This window comes from Mustela nigripes, chromosome 1, assembly GCF_022355385.1.
Source record: "Mustela nigripes isolate SB6536 chromosome 1, MUSNIG.SB6536, whole genome shotgun sequence".
Classification (NCBI taxonomy): Eukaryota; Metazoa; Chordata; class Mammalia; order Carnivora; family Mustelidae; genus Mustela; species Mustela nigripes.
In genome coordinates this window covers 116,976,244-116,994,668 of record NC_081557.1, presented here as the reverse complement: position 1 = coordinate 116,994,668, position 18,425 = coordinate 116,976,244, and positions in this window count along the sequence as shown.

Below are 18,425 nucleotides of genomic sequence, written 5' to 3'. Positions count from 1 at the left end.
TTTCCCTTAAAGAAGTCCCTTTAACACTTTTTAAAGACCAGTTTAATGATGATGGAATATTTGAACTTTTATTGTCTAGAAAATCTTTATCTCTCCTTCGATTCTGAATGATAATCTTGTTGAGTAGAATATTCTTGATTGTGGGTTTTTTCATTTCAGTCAATTGTATATATTATGTCACTTCCTTCTGACATACAAGTTTCTGGTGAAAAGTCAGCTAATATCCTATGGGGTTTCCCTGGAACTTAACTATTATTTTTTCTCTTGTTAGATTTAAGATTATATTTTAAAATTTTTTGTTATTTTAATTATTATATTTCTACCAGGACCTCCTTAATTTTAACTTGTTTGAAGTTCTCTGTGCTTTCTGTAATTGGTTGCCTGTTTTTCTCCACCGGTTAGGAAAATTTCCAGTTACTGTTTCTTGAAATAAGTTTTCTGTTCCCTTTTTTCTATCTTCTTCAGAGATCCCAGTAATGCAATATTAATGCCCTTAATTTTGTCCCAGAGATTCCTTAACCTATCCTTATTTTTCATTCTTGCTGTTTAGCTTGAGAAGTTTCTACTATTCTGTCTTCCAGATCACTAATCCATTCTTCCATATCCTCTAACCTGCTGTTAATTTCTTCTAGTGTAATTTTCACTTTAGTTATTGTATTATTAAGCTGTGTTTGTTCTTTTTTAAACTTTCTATCTCTTTGTTGAAATTCTCATTGAATTCATCCACTCTTCTCTTAAGAATGGTGAGCGTCTTTGCGACCATTACTTTGAACACTTTATCAGCTAGATTTCTTATCTCTGTTTGATTTATGTCTTCCTACTCTAAAGTTTTGTCTTGCTTTTTCATTTGGAACAATTCTTCTATCTCTTCATTTCATCTGAATCTCTGTATTTATTTCTATAAATTAGGTAGGTCAGCTATGTTTCTTGGTCTTGAAATTATAGTCTTATGCTGAGGGCATTTTATGGGATCTAGTAGCACAATCCTTCCTAGTCTACAGAACCAGATGCTCCAGAGGTGTTCCCTGTTTCATCCCTGTGTTCCCTTCTATTGTGACTAGACCACAACTTATGTGAGTGTGTTGATGGGCAGGGATGGCCCTCAGTCTAACTGTATGCAATTACTGACCATGTCTATTGTCGGTACAGTGGTGGTCAGTGATGGCCCCGGAACAACTGGCTGAGAGGTCCAGCTGTCGTTGCTACATATGTGCTTGTTAGTATAGTTAACTCCTAGCAATGTGCTGGGACTTGCTTGGAGGGATTCTAGTCCTGGCTGCAGCTATCTTCTGTATCTGGCATGGCAATAGTCACTTTGGAGGGAAGCGCCTTGACTGACACTGCCCATTGTATGTGGGAGGGTGGGAGCCACCCTCGATGATACTTGTTTGGGTAAGAGTTTGGAATGGATCTAGACAAATTGATTTTGTATATTAACCTTGTATCTTGCAACCTTGATGTAATATAATCACATATTATTAATTCCAAGATTTTTTTTAGGGCGCATTTGTTTGGATTTTTTACATGGATGATCATCTCATCTGTAACAAAGTTTTCATTTCATCCTTTCAAGCCCATATATCATTTATTTCCCTTACTTTTCTTATTGCATTAGGTAAGATTTCCAGTACAATGCTGAAGAGAAGTTTAGGTAGAAAAATCCTTGCCTTTTTTCAAGTCCTAACTTCTCACCTTGAAGTATGTTGTTAGTATTAGGTTTTTTTTTGTTGCTGTTTGTTTGTTTGTTTGTTTTAAATTCTGTCTTCATGTTACAATATCTCCCCTCTTGGGTCAATTGATTTATTATAAACATGACTTCTTGATATTGCACAATATTTGTTTGTTGATTCAAAGTGGTTGAGAGATAAGATAAAGGGAAATAAAGAAAAATTCCAGAATTTTAGTCTGATATACCTAAGACGATAAAGTAGCCTACATCTAAAGCGAGTGGTGTAGAGTTGGGAAGAAATAATGAGAAGGTTCAGTTTTAGAGAGGTTAAAGGTGAGGTATCCAATAAGGAGTTCTATGTAGATATGGATTGATGTGAGATTTAGACTAGAGGTACAGATGGCCAGCATGCTGATGTCATTAATAGCCATGAGCTCACAAAGGGAAGAAGGAAGAGTGGTAGGGAACAAAGGAGATAAATAGAAACTATAAGAGAGTAAAAAAATGGACAAGGTGACATCCGCATCACGGTGCCATGAGTTGTTCCTTTTCTCTGTCCTTTTTGATATACAAGTACTCCTAATTTATAAACAAACAAGCAAAAAGCACCTATGAACAGCACAGCAAGACAGCCAAGAGATCCATCTATCTGTGCCCACAAAACTGGGTAGACTGGCTTTTGAAAGAAACTACAGAGTACCAATATTGGCACATACAGCAGTTGGCAGATCAGGCAACTTGCCTTCAGGACCTTTCTGGAAGAGGAAGTAGATGAAGAAAAGAGAGGGTAGGGTGTCTTCTTGGCTCTCAGTGCTGTGGATGGAGGAACCCATTTGCTATCTCTGAGGAGAGACCCATGTGACTTAGAGTGAAGGAAAGAGAAGGGAGGAAGGAAGAGAAAAAGAACTGAAGGAAATAATTTCTTTTTAACAGCCCCAGGATTCTGGAAAGAGGATTGCTCATAGACCCCTGGATGCCCCATTAGAGGATCCCTTTACTGGGCCAAAAGCACACCTGAAGCCCCAAGTCAAGCACACACCACTTCCTACTCTGCTCCCACTCCTCCTCCTCTTCTTCTTCTTTTATTTTTCCCTTTCTGTGCCATTTAAAAAAATATATAGGCACTCAACCCTAGAAGTTGTGTGCTCCTGTAAGAGAAACCAAAAGCTTGTGCTATATCGCCACCTTCTGGAAGGTAAAAGGCAGACTCCCAATTAACGACTGGTTAAATTGTTAAAATCAAAGTAAACAAAACCTTATTTCAATAAGAAAGATTCTCACTACATGTGATGTGGCAACAGAGGCATTTTTCATCAAACACTATGAAAAATCATGGTAATACAGTGCTGTAGACAGTATTAAATCCTTACATATCAATAACCATAATGATGTAAATGGATCAAACTCACCAATCAAAATGCACAGAGTGAATGGATGGATGCAAACGCAAGACCAAACTATATGCTGCCTACAGAAGACTCATTTCAACTCTGAAGACATGCAAAGGCTCAAAGTGAAAGGATGGATGATGATATCCCAAGCATATGGAAACCAAAAGGAAGCAGGCATACCCATACTTACATTAGACAAAATGGACTTCAAACCAAAAATGGTAACAGGCGACAAAGGTCATTATATAAAGACAAAGAGGTCAATACCTTAAATAGATACAACAATTGTAAATATATATACTCCCAACACCTTACTATCGAAGTATATTAAGCAAATGATAACAGAACTTACGGGAGAAATAGAGAACAATATAACAATATTAGAGGACTCCACGATCAGCAATGGATAGATCTCAGACAGAAAATCAACAATAAAACATTGGAATTGAACCACACATTAGAAAAAAAGATATATTTAATAGACATAAAATGAATATTTCATCCAACAGTATTAGAATACACTTTCTTAAGTGCTATGGAACTTTCTCCAGGATAGATATATGATAGGTCACAAAACAAATCTTAGCAAATTCAAAAAGATTAAACTCATATCAACTATCTTTCCTGATCCGTGGTATGAAACTAAAAATTAGCCGCAAAAGGGAAGTGGGAAGATCTACAAATGTGAAGAAAATAAATAGCACACCTCTAAACAACTATTGAGTAAAAGAACAAATTAGAAATCAGTTCAAAAATTATCTCAAAAGAAATTAAAGTGGAAATATAACATATCAATTATAGTGGGGTGCAGGAAAAAGCAGTTCTGAGGGAAAGGTTAATAGAAATAAAGAAATATATTAAGAAATTAGAAAGATCACAAATAAACAACATAAGTTCATACCTCAGGTAAGTAGAAAAAAAAAGAACAAAAGCCCAAAGGTAGCTAGAGGAAGAAAATAATAGATATCAGGGTGTAAATAAATGAAATACAGGCAAGAAAAACAATACAAAGGATCAACTAAACTAAGAGTAAATTCTTTGAAAAGATCATCAAAATTGACCATTAACTAGACGAACTAAGAAAAAATGGGAGATTTGAATATAATTAGAATGAAGTAAGAGATATTACATCTGATACTTCACAAGTACATATAATCATGAGACTACTATGAACAATTATATGCCAAAAGTTGTATAAGCTAGAAGAAATGGATACATTCTAGAAATACAGAATCTATTAAGATTGAATTAGAAGAAGTAGAAAATGTAAACAAATCAATAATGAGTGGAGATATTGATTCAGTAATCAAAAAATTCCCAACACAGATAATTCTGGGACAAGAGGCTTCCATAGAAAAGAATTAACTTTTTTTTAGAATAATTAACATTTAAAGAAGAATTAAAACTTAAAGAAAAATTAATATCGATCCTCCTCAAACTCTTCCAAAATACCAAAGAGGAAGGAACACCCAAAATCATTCTATGAGGCTGGTATTATCTGGTACCAAAACCAAATAAGGATACTACAAGAAAAGAAAGCTATAGATCAGTATCCCTGATGAACATAGAAACAAAATTTTTCAATAATTTTTTAGCAAACTGAGTTCAAGAATACATTAAAAAAAATTGTACATCAAGACCAAGTGGGATTTATTCCTGGGATGCAAAGAGTGTTTCCATATGCAAAAATCAATAATCTCTCACATCAGTAAAATGAAAGATAAAAATCACATGGCTATCTCAATAAATACAGAGTAGCATTTCACAAAATATACCATCCTTTCATGATAAAAATCCTTCACAGATTGGGTATACAAGGAACATGACTCAATATAATACACAGCATAATTACCACATCTACTACTAACACTATACTCAATGGAAGAAAAACTGAAAGCTTTTCCTCTAACATCAAGAACAAGGCAAAGGTGCCCACTCTCGCCACTCCTATTTAACATAGTACCAGAAGTCTTAGCTAGAACATCTAAGCAAAACAGTAGTAAAATCATTATTTGCTGATGATATAATGTTGTCTATAGAAAATCCCAAAGAATCAGTCAAAAAACTGTTAGAATTAATCAGTGATTTTGCTGAAGTGGCAGCATACAAGATCAACATATGAAATCGGTTGCATTTCTTTGCACAAATGATGAAACATATGAAAAAGAAATAAAACCACCCTATTTACAATTGCATCAAAAAGTGATAAAATATGAATACATTTAACCAAGGAAGTGAAATTTCTGTGCAATGAAAATTACAAAATTTTCCTGAAAGAAGTCAAAGAAAATACAACGAAAAGACATTCTGTGTTCATGGATCAGAAGAATTATTATTATTAAAATGGCCGTACTACTCAAAGCCATCTATAAATGCAACACAGTCCCCAACCAAATACCAAAGGCATTCTTCACAGAAATAGAAAAGACAATTCTAAAATTCAAGTGGAACCACAAAAGACTACAGATAGCCAATGCAACACTGAGAGAAAAAGAACAAAACTGGAGATATCACACTTTCAGATTTTAAATTACACTGCAAAGCCACAGTAATAAAAGCAGTATGGTATTTGCAGAAAAAGAGACACATCCACTAATGGAACAGAATGGAGAGCCCAGAATTAAATTGTCATATATATGTGAAAAGGCTAGTGTTTTTCTACAAATAGTGCTGGGAAACTGAAGAAATGCATGCAGAACAATGGAATTAGTTCCAACTTACACTGCTCAAAAAAATTAACTTCAAATGCATCAGAGACTGAAGCAAAAAACTGATATCATAAAACTTCTAGAAGAATCCATAGGGTAGAAGCTCACTGATACTCAGCTTAGGAATTAATTTTTAAACAATATGTTAAAAGTACAAACAACAAAAGCAAAAATCAACCGATGATACTGCATCAAACTTAAAGTTTCTGCCCAGCAAAAGAAACAACAGGATGAAAAGACAATGTACAGAATAAAAGAAAATTTTTGCAAACCATATAACAAATAAGGGGTTAATATCCAAAATATATAAAGAATTCAGTCAATTTAATAACAACAACAACAACAAAACCCCAATCTGATTAAAAATATAGGCAGAAGGATTAAACAGACATTTTTTCAAAGACAAGAACAAAATTATCAAGAGGCACATGAAAAGACTTAACATCTCTAATCACCAGGGAAATGAGATAAAAATCACAAAGAGATATCACTTCTTAGAATGGTCATTATCAAAAATATAAGAAACAACAGCAGCTGGTGAAAGTCTGCGAAGAGGGAACCCTTCCTTACACATTGTCGATGGGCATGTAAATTTTTTCGACCACTGTGGAAAATTGTATGAAGATTCCACAAAAAATGTGAAGTAGAGCTACCATACACTCCTGCCATTTCACTTCTTGGTATATGCCCACAGAAAATGAAAACAAGATTTCAACAGGATGCAGGCACTTCCATGTGGATTGCAGCATTACTCACAATAGCCAAGATACGGAAACAAACCAAATGCCCATCAGTGGACGAAGGAATAAAAATTAAGGGATGCATAAGCACAGTGGACTCCAGCCATAAGAGAGGAGAATATATATTGCCATTTATGACAATGTGGGTGGACCTTGGACACATTATATCAAGTGATATGAGTCAGACAGAGAAAGACAAGTACTGTGTGATGTGGCGTATATGGAATCTAAAACACTAAAACTGCAAAAAACAGGAAGGAAAATGATAATTACAGGGGATGGGAGAGAGAAGATTGAGGGTATATGCATGCAAAATTGTAATAAGTGGTAAATAAGCCATATTAATCTAATGCACAGTTTAATGAATATAATAATATTCTACAAGTATACAATGTGATATCACTCATTGTAGGAGTGACCAGTGAAGTAGAAGGTAGTCAGTTTTTTGTCCAAGACAAAAATGACCAAAGTATTTCAAAGAGAAGAGAGTGAACCACCATGTCAAAATCTCTAATAGGTCAAGTATGATGAAGAATGAAAATATGTATATATAAAGTTAAAATTTATTTATTTATTTGAGAGGGAGAGCTTTCCTGAGCAATGGGGAAGAGCAGAGGAAGAGGGGGAGAGAAAATGTCAAGCAGACTCCCCACTGAGAGTGGAGCGTGATGTGAGGCTCCAGGTGGGGCTGGATCCCATAACCCCAAGATTGAGCTGAAATCCCGAGTCAGTCATTCAACTGACTGAGCCACCCAGGCGCCTCCAAAATTGATATTTGATTTAGCAAGAACAGTTTTGGTGGCATGATCAAGGAGGAAGCATGACTGAAGTGAATTTAGGAGCTGTTTGGAAGCAAGGTCTTGGAGACCATGAGTACAGAAAAATATTTCAAAAATCTTAAGTGCAAATGAGAATAAAATGGATCCAGAGAGGAAGGGGAATTGGGATTAAAGGAGGATTTTCGTGAGGTAGGGAAAGAATCAACATGGTTAATTATCTAACTGAGAGTGGGAAGTCACTGAGGAATGGATAAAGAAGAGAGAATTGTTGAAATTATATTTATGAATAAATCAGAAGGAATAAAATCCAATGCACACTTGGAAGATCTGGCTTTGTATTTAAGCACAATTATTTCTATAATTATCAGAGAGAGGACAGAAATGTTTGGTACAGATATCAACAGATGGTGTTGGGAATGTCTTTTGATTTTCCCAGTGATATGTCTTCTAAGAAAATAGATTGGTTTTATATATATAGATACCTATATATCTATATGTATGTACCTATATATGCCTATATATCTGTATGTATATATCTATGTATCTTATTCTCTTTCCCTTTGAGTACCTGATGCCTCCAAAGGTAATCACAATTAAAAATCTGTATAGGAGATGGCTTCTGCCTAACTTTGAATTCTGAGTAACTGGAATCAAACATTGTCTGTTCTTTTTTCTGACTTCTTTCACTCCCCATTTTTGTCCATGAAATGCATTCATATTACCATGTGGAGTTACTTTTTTGTTATTATTGTTTTACTTTATGGCTGTTGTGCAGAATCCCATTGTGCAAATTTTATATTTTATTTTTCCATACTATTACTGAGAGAAATTGGGGTTATACTGAGTTCAGGACAATTTTAAGTAAAGCTTCTGTGAGCATTCTTGTACATGTCTTTGGTCCACCTAAACACTTCTTGATATTTACATAAACAGTCAAACTCATAACGTATTCATTGGAATTTTTAAAAATATTCTGGGGTGCCTGGGTGGCTCAGTCATTAAGCGTCTGCCTTTGGATGAAGTCATGATCCCAGGGTGCTGGGATCGAGCCCCACATGGGGCTCCCTGCTCATGGGGAAGCCTGCTTCTCCTCTCCCACTCCCCCTCTTATGTCCCCTCTCGGCCTGTCTCTTTCTGTCAAATAAATAAATAAATCTTAAAAAAAATTTTCTGAATTATTTCCATTACATCCACTGTTAATTATTAATTGCTGCCATTCTGGTCCTTCACTTTGTTATTGTCAGGTTTTCTCATTTGTCTGGTCATCCTTTGCTATCTGCCCTCATTTACGAATAAAGGATGCTTTGGTTTAATGCAGGTAACTTGAAAGGATTATCTCTGTCGATATTTACCTCTTACATTTCTATATTTCACAATAGAAAGTTGAAGGGCTTATTGAATCTTCACTAAAACATAATTATCTCTCTCATAGAGAATAGAAAAACAACAGGCAGAATAAGAGATCCTTTCAAATGCCAAATTGTGCGAGATTATGCAGCAAGGAACAATGCCCTCATTAGATATCCTGACATTGACCTTGCAGATAGCCCTATATCTCCACACACAGTTCCTAGTTTTAACCCAAAGTATATATGTTTCATTCACACTGGGAGTGAGTGTATAGAATTAATAGATTATAGATACTTAGCATACGTATTACCATCATTCCTATCTTGTTCCTATTTTTCTTTCTCTGCAGCATTTGGACACTCTGAAAGGCAGTCTGGTTTCCATGCCTGACTAGACTTCCTCTGAAAATTCTTGTTATAATACTGTGATTCCATACACCCTTTGTCTTTCAAAAGTTCTTTAGTTTGATGACATTGTGAACTCTTCCAATCCTCCTCTAGTTTTCTGTTTTAAATTGTTCTCATGTTCTTTAATTACTGACATTCCAACTGTGTTAAGGAAGGTTCTCGGAGTACCATTCTGAACTGCTGTATTTAGGCTTTGCGTACCTGTGAGCATGAGTGTGTGTGTGTGTGTGTGTGTGTGTGTGTGTGTGGTTTTATTGCACGTGTCTTCTTGAAGTCAGAATTATTTTCTCTAACACCTCAAACACATAAACCACTCAGCTTCATCAAAACTTACAACCCATGGATCCTATCAACATTCGAATAACCTTTGTCTGGGCATGTCATCCATTCCCTATCTACCCACTACAATTTAAATGACATAGTCCAATTTTGCTTATTTTTCTTTCTCGTTTATTCAACTCCTTTGTTTTCACTCTGTAAGTTGTCCTCATCTGGAACAAATCTATCATGTTTGAAACCCATTATATATAGGTTAATTGCTCATGTTGCAGACCTATGCTACTATTATTAGAATTTGAGCTCCACAAACCAGAAATTTTGTAATATGCACAGTATTAAGAACAGTTTTGATGTCATACGTGGACTCTCAAAAGTATTTGATAATTGTGAAATAAATAAATGACTTTTTAATCTTTGGATATTGAATTCCAAAAATGTGTCTGTATCCTGATTGGGAACTCAATGTTTTTGCCGTACTACAAAATAATTTCATAATACTTTTTCTTTTTTTAAGATTCATTTATTTATTTTAGAGAAAGGTAGAGGGAGAGAGTATGAGCACAGAGATAGGCAAAAGGAGAGGGAGAGAGAGAGAATCCTTAAACAGAATCCCTGCCGAGCCTGGAGCACAGCACAGGGTTCCATCCTGGGACCCTGAGATCATGACCTGAGCTGAAATCAAGAGTTAGGGATGCAAGAGACAGAGACACCCAGGTGCCCCACATACTAGTTTTTCTATTTTTCTTTTACTAATATAATTCTTACCTATATTTTACTTACTTTCAAAATTAAATGCATCCCATTATCTCTTAAAGTTCATATATTCTAAACCATTTAGAGCTAATATAAATCCTGGAAGATACCGGAATATTATTTCATTATATTCTATATTTACACTTTACATCTTCCTTAATTAAGTTTCAGCTTCCCCATTAGTTAAATTATTTGGAATCCTCTCAAGTGTTTTTATGAAGATGATCTCAGCCAAACAAATCAAAACAAAACAAAACAAAAATCTTTACTTTGCCTGAAATGGCTTCTGTATTTTAGCTGATTTGCTTACTACTCTTGACTCATAAAGGCAGCTCTATCCTGTGTCTACCCGCAGTGACTTGAAATTTAGCACATTGACCTATACTCATGAAAGAAACAGTCTATATGTTCCTAGTGACATCTCCTGATTGATATGTTATCTTAGTTTTCATATCGCATTTAAAGATATATAGTTTTGGGCACCTGGGTGGCTCAGTCCATTAAGTGTCTGCTTTTGGCTGAGGTCCTGAACCCAAGGTCCTGGGATTGAGCTCCCCATCCAGCTTCCTGCTCAGTGAGGAGTCTGCTTCTCCCTCTGCTCCTCTCTCTCCCTCTCAGTCAAATATATAACTAAAATCTATTTAAAAAGATACACCATTTCTATTTCATGAAGACAAAGCTTGTTTTAACAAGTTTACATCTATTCTCTGAGATCAGCACAGAATTTCAGTATTCCTACATGGAAGAAGATAAACAACAATTTGATATACTAGAAAAAATACTGTTCAGTATACCATTTATAGTCACCAAATAAGACAAATATGTGAATTCCTAGAAACTACCTCATATTTCAGAGTTCTCTCTCTCTTTTCTTTAAAGATTTTATTTATTTATTTGACAGAGAGAGACCCGGTGAGAGAGGGAACACAAGCATGGGGAGCAGGAGCGGGGGAAGCAGGCTCTTCGCTGAGCAGGGAGCCCGATGTGGGGCTTGATTCTAGGACTCTGGGATCATGACCTGAACTGAAGGCAGAACTTCAATGACTTGAGCCACCCATGTGCCCCCTTTTTCAAAGTTTTCAATATTATTGTCATTTGTCAAATGAAAAGCTGTCTGAATATTTTTATATTCAGTACATGAATTCTTATATGAAATGCCCTAAAATTTGGAGTTAAGTTTACCCTTTTGGAACTAAGAAAAAAGATGGGCCTTTGATTGATAAAAACGTGACTGATGAGATTTATGGAACAAGCAAAAAAGAAAAATATAATCTGATTTATAGTGTTAATATAAGTGCTGAAAAATCTCTCTCACTGGATTGATTTTAAACTTCATGTGCCCAGAGCTTTGAAAAAGTTCAGAGAAATAGCCAGAATTTGAAATTGTTCATCCACCTGGAGGCACTCAGCCACCTACAGGAGTGATGCTAATAGAAGAGAGGTAAATGTTTATCTGCACTGGCCAATTTGTTGCAAGAAACAGTACATAAATGACAAAAGGATGTAGCTATAAATTAACTGTATTCTTGTTGGTCTTTTAATGCTCTGTACTGAATAATCTGTTAGCATCCTGACAAAATTGAATTCTTTTTCCTGAAAATCTCAGCTCCAAACTCTAGACTGTGGTCAGTTAACTAACCTACAACTATTCTGTTAAAAAGATCGACAGTGGACAGATTTCAATATGAGATTCTTTTCATTTTATTTTTTGTATCAGTCCCTGACATAATCTGTGATATGTATATAAATTTAAATCCCCCTGATCATCTCTGCCTAATTCTATTGGGCTCATTTTGATCATCTATTTTTTTCTGATTCTATACCACAATATTTCTTAATTCAAGTAACATATTGCTAATACCGTATTTTCAAGACTAAGTGAGGGAAAAAAGTGTGTGCAGTAATCTTACAGAAGAGCACAGAACATTTCTGATGCCAAATAAAGGATGGGCAAAATAAAATAATTTTTAAAAAGAAACTCGACTTTAATAAGTAATAGTTTACCAACGATGTCAATACTTTCTTTAGGTTTACAAAGAGAACAATATTTAGTTACTAAAACTGAAAATTTGACAAACCATAAAAATGAGAGAGTCAATAAACTAAATAAATGAAATTGCCAAAAGATTTAGACTGTTACAGAATTTGGAAGTGATACTTTGTTTGAAATGAAACTGTTTGAAATGGTCTACTTGTATAGACACAAGTAGAAAAATTATGAAGGGGTTCAATAATTTGAAAATATTGTGTGAAAAATAGAGTGAAAGTTTTTCAATTTGTTAACTTTTAATACTTGGTAAAAATGGTAAGCTGTATAGGATGAAGAAATATAACTTGTTGAAATAATGTATTACGCCATTTTAATAATTCACATGATTTTTAGTTTCTTGTAAAAATAATAGATACATACACATAACAATTACAGATGGTATCTAATAATTATGAAAAACTTAATGTTATTTCTGTAAGTTCATCAGTGTCTGGATGTTCTGAGACACTTGAACGCAGAGTGTCCCTGGGCACAGTATTTGAATCTTTTGTCTGCTTACATGCCCTTGGTGATCTCATTCTGTTTCATGGATTCATTTATCATCTCATAGGTTGATAATTTGCAGCTTGTTCCAGGACTCTTTCCCTGGATTCCAGCTTTCTATACCCATCTGTATTAGACACCAGCACTTGTATAGCCCAGAGATGTCTCATATTAACACATCTCAACTGAGCTCTAATCCAGATTCTAGCACCTGAACCTCTACAACCACCACCCCCCCCAACACACACACATACATTCTGACTCTCTCTTTCTCTTTTCATTTTCAATTTATGGTGTCCCTGCCTTGGATTATTTTAGCGGTGTATAATTAACCTTTTCTATTTATTCTCTTTCTCCTTCCATCTATTTTCTTAGTAACAGCCATAATGGACCAGTTAAAATCCAAGCTGGCTTTATTAAAATACTGTTTATTACCAAAATGTCATTCACTAAGAATCACCCCTAATTGGCCAAAGTTACAGAGGTGTGTGATCAGGCCCTGCAGAGTCTGGCTCCCTGTTTATTCCTCACAGACCTCAGATCCCACTACTCTCACTCACACACACCTGACGTGCTCCTCCCTGAAGCCCTTGCTACCATGGGATTTTTGCTTCTGAGAGTACTCTTTTCTACCCACACTATTTATATTATAGTACCCTTAACTCTCTATATTCTGCTTTCCTGTGTAATTTTTCCTCAGAACATTATCACCGTCTGAAACATTATGTATTCTTTACATAGTTTTGTTTAGGTTCTCTCTTCTTTACTAGACTGTAAACTCCAGGATGGGACAGAGTTTGGCCTTTTGTTTAGTGCTATTCCCATACTTAGAATAATGTCAGGAACATGTTCAGGACTGAACAAATATATACTAAATCAGCGAATGAACATTAGTTGTAAATAGACACAAAAATTCACCTTGAAGGATGTCCATGTCTTGACCCCTACAGCTGTGCATATACTACTTCATAAGACAAAAGGATTGTGTCGATATGATTAAGTTAAGGGTCTCGAGATGGGAAGATGATCCTGCATTACGCAGGATATCCACTGTAATCATGAAGGTGCTCATACGAGGAAAGCAGAGTTGTCAGTGTCGGAGGAGATGTGACTACAGAATACAGGGTCAGAGTAAGAGAGAGATGAGAAGAACTTCATTGCTGGTTTTGAAGATGGAGGGATGGGTCAAAAAGCCTGGGAATGCTGATGACTTTCAAAGTCCGGAAAAGACAAAGGAAAGGACTCCCTCTAGAGTTCCAGAGGGAGCATGGCTCTGGATTTCAGCTCCAAGCAAACCCATTCCAGACTTAGAACCTCCAGTACAATAACATTAAAAAAAAAAAGTGATATTTTAAGTCACTAAATTTGTAGAATTTGTTATGCAGCAATAGGAAGTTATTATAAGTACATTTCATAAGTACATTTCATAAATATCATTTTACTGTTGAAAGCCAGGAACTATGGATTTTCCTGCAAATTATGGCATTTAAAGTTGTTAATTTTATATAAATTTTATGTACATGAAATCCAAAGAGTTTCCAGGTTTTCCTGACTCTGATAGTCACAAACAAACATTTTATGAAAACTGTTCATTGTACATATAAAAATATCTAAATAAGTTATCTTCCTACTTAAAGTTATCCAGTTTAAGAAGAGAACACAGGCAGGGATGCCTGGACAGCTTTGGTGTGAGCATATGACTCTTGATATTGGCTCAGGTCATGATTTCAGGGTCATGGGATCAAACCCCAAGTGTCAGGCTCCCCACCTAGCAGGGAGTCTGCTTCTTTCCTTCTCCCTCTCCCTCTGCCCCTCCCACCCCTCTTCGTGTGCATGCACTCTCTCTCTCTCTCTCTCTTTCAAATAAACACATCTTTAAAAAAAAAAGACACAGGTAATTTATATAAAGGTTAGTGATTCAAGGCAGATTTGTTGATTAGGAGATAACTTTTGTACCTTTATTTAAAAAGAGAACAACTCAAACATAGTAATATTGAGTCAGGAGTAAGCAATGAAACAGCTCTGTGCCTTGGCTTTTTCTTCTGAAAAATGGGAATAAAAGTAATACCTTAAGTAACTCTTTTGAGACCAAAAAGTCTCAGTAAGCACAATGTCTAGATCATTGACTTACTATAAATACCTAAAAAGTCCTAATGTTTGCTATGACTTTTTTAATTATGTAAGTTCATTATTTACATCCTTCCCTATTGAATATTAACAATATATGATATTTGAGTCTAAAATCAAACTCCACTAGAATGGTTTATCTTATTTTTCATTTGCTACATTTTTTCTTTGTGACCTTAGTTAATTTACAGAGGCATAAATTTATAAGTGTAAATATTCTTTTTTACTCATTAGTGAAGGTCACAGATGACATTTTAAAAAATTTAAATTTAAAACATTTTAAGAAATGTTTTACAATGTTTTATATTTACATATGGTACAGTTCCACACATATAATAATTCCCAATTTTGGTTTCACTAGAAAATTAATATTACTCTAGTTACTTTATAGCACTTACACAATTAATGAAACTAAACACTAATGAATATTTTTAAAAATACTGCATCTCAAATTTAATATTCATTGCACTATACAGATGGTCTCAACTTACAATTTTTTGATTCTTCCAATTGTGCGAAAGCAATATTCATTCAATAGAAACTTTACACTGAAATTTGGTCTTTCCCTGGGCTAGCCATATGTGGTATATCATTTTCATGTGATGCTGTCTTATGGCAGTGAGCTGCAATTCCTTCTCAACCATGTGATTTCAGGGGTAAACAGCTGATATGCTTACAACCGTTCTGCACCCCTATAACCATTCTGTTTTTCAGTTTCAGTGCAGTATTCAGTAGATATTCAACACTTATCAAATAGTCTCTGTGGAAGATGATTTTTCCCAACTGCTGTCTAATCTAAGAGTTCTGGAAACATTTCAGATAGGCTTGGCTAAGTTACGGTGTTCTATCGGGGAGGTATATCGGTTACATTTCAATTCATGATATTTTTAACTTATGATGGATTTATTATTATGCAACCTCGTCAGTAAGATTTATGTATAGTTAAAACTTCCAAAAGTCTAATAACAAATTTATTCTCTTAAATATTTTAACACTCAAAATTACATACATTATGACATAAAGGAAATGAAAAGTTCAGTTTATTTAAAGGATGAATTCTGTGAATAACCAATGATTTCCCATTTCCAGCTGGAAAGAAAAAAACAAAAAAGAAACACAAAACCAAACTAAACTATATTACACTTTCCTCTCTCCTTCCCTCTTTCTCACCCTCCGTCCCTCCCTCCTTCAGTCCTTACTTCAATTCCTTTCCTTTCTTTCTTCTTGTTGACACAAAATATAATTTTGGCTTTGTACATTTATATTCTGAAGAGTACTACTGATTTAACAAAGAAACGATGACTGTGTTTACTAACATGAAATACATGCTCTGGGATGACATAGAAAGGGAAGATAGAGCAACTGCTGCCACTCCCAGGACTAAGGGCAGTTCCCAGAAAGAGGAAGACAGAAGCAGAAAGCACAGGAAGCAGTAGGCACTTTCTGTAGTCATCGCATGTAAAGAGCTCTGGAGCATCCCCTATTGGAAAGAAGCCACCTGGCGAAGAAGAGGTATTATTTGCAAACTACTCATAAAGGCAACACGGAGCGAAATAAAAGTGCAACTTTAGAACTTGAGTCTATAGTTCAGTAACCATGTCATGGTTTTCTATAATTTCAACCCAATAAAGTACTTGAAAATGTGAAAGCCTCAGTACCCCTTTAAATATTTTTACATTTAACACTTTGATATGCATTCAATTGGATGAGTAGAAAAAAAGTCTGTCATAAAGCCAAATGAAATATAACAACTCAGATGTTTTATTAGAAATCTAGCTGGGCACAGGAAGAAATATGATAAGTCAGTTGATAAACTACTTCAAATGTTCTACTAAAGGCTGAGGTAATAGGAAATAATGCTGAGACAAGGAGCCCAATTACCTAAATACTAGCATGTTTAATTGGGCTGTTATCACATTTTCAGGACTCATATGGCACTTCCCTTCTTTTTTCCCATACTTTTGTTTCCTCTGTAAAAATGCCCAAGCATACCAGGAATACATGTCAGTTTATCCAGTGCAGGAGACACTATTGGTGCTCTATCCCAGCTTCCTTTAGTAGGCTGGTGAACCCCTTCCCCACCAGCTGGCTACCCCTCCTCACCTAAACTGACATGATGATAGGCTGCTACTGGTACCCAGCTATATTCTCTTGAGAATTGTCCCTGAATCAACTTGAATAAGCATCTGAGGCTGGATGGTTTTAAAATCTTTTTCTTCCTTCTCTCCAACACTTGCTCACCTACGTAGCCTGTAGCCTATGGCTGATTGATACTGAGCTGCTGAGCTGGGTGAACAAAAGGCCAATCCTCCAGCCTCAACCTAAAATGTACTCAGCGATAAAACACATGTTCTAGAAATACCTGTGTGGATGAGCTCACACTGCATTCTAAAAAACCTCATTCTTCCTTAGAACTGTCTCCTTCCCTATCTTTTTTCCTCTTCTTCCTAAAAATTTTCTGTCAGAGCATGATCATTCTTAAATCCTTGAAGCTGATTCCCCATCGCAGGATATAATTCTAGGGAACATGATTAAGGTGCTAGGGATCCGGAAATCCACCAGAAGAATTTCCAATCAAAGTTCTTCCTTATTTTGAGGAGCGAGTGACAACCTGCATAGTCCAGAGGTTTCTGTTACTACTCTGGGACCATTTATCTTCCAGTTATCCTCAGAAGTTTAGAAGTTTAGGCTTTGCAATAAATAGCTTGTTGAAGTGTCCATGAAAATTGTAATTTCAGTGTCTGTTACCCTCTGAAGGGCTTGCCCTTCTCTTGAGCTTTCTAGTTATATAACCAAGGCTCTCACCCTAAATGAGACATTGCCAAAAGCTGGCAGATTGACTAAAATGTTTTGAACAAGAATGTTAAGGGATCAGCTAATTAAATGACTGTTACTATTTAGACAAGAAATAAATCAAATATGCTAATTAAAAAATAATAAAAGAACCCCTAACCACTGAAAACACACATACAGAATGTCTAGTTAGATAAGAAGAAAGCAACCACTTCTGAGAACAAATTACTGCATCTGAGATGCAGGCATTAAGCTAAGCAGAAATAGAATTATTTTATTGCATTTTATTATTATTTTACTTTTTGTTTTGTTTTACTTTATTTTATTTTTCAGGAACAGAATTTTAAAAGGATGCCTGTCATCTTGAATTGATGGTAGAAGGCTAATCATTTTATAGCTGACTCAAAGAACATTAGCCATCTGAGTTGGACTTTAATTGAGGCAGAAAGTAATCTGTATGCAGATTTTCAGATAGATGGTTTTGGATATATTTTAAGTCTCTGCATGAGTACCTTTGATGAAAGGATTCCAAAGAACGACTGCAATTATGAGCTTCCATACCAATTAAGAGGTAATCCACAGAAGAAGAGCTCTGATCTAAAAACAATGAAGAGTTAGAGTCAAAAGTTCATAAATTCAGTTCCAGAAACAATCGTCAGGACCAAACCTCTTGCATTTTAAATCATACCAGCTGAAACTCATGTTGACCTGGCTATATGCATTTAATGCAAGATCTATAAATACAGAACAAAATAGCTGAGAAAATCCAAGAATGATTCTGAAAAATTGTGAATAAAGACATCTGGTGGACACCCCAAATAGCCTTCAACCCATTAAGTAGTAATGGGTTGCCTGAATCTTCAGCATAGTCATTTCCTTTTATTCCTTCCTTCCTC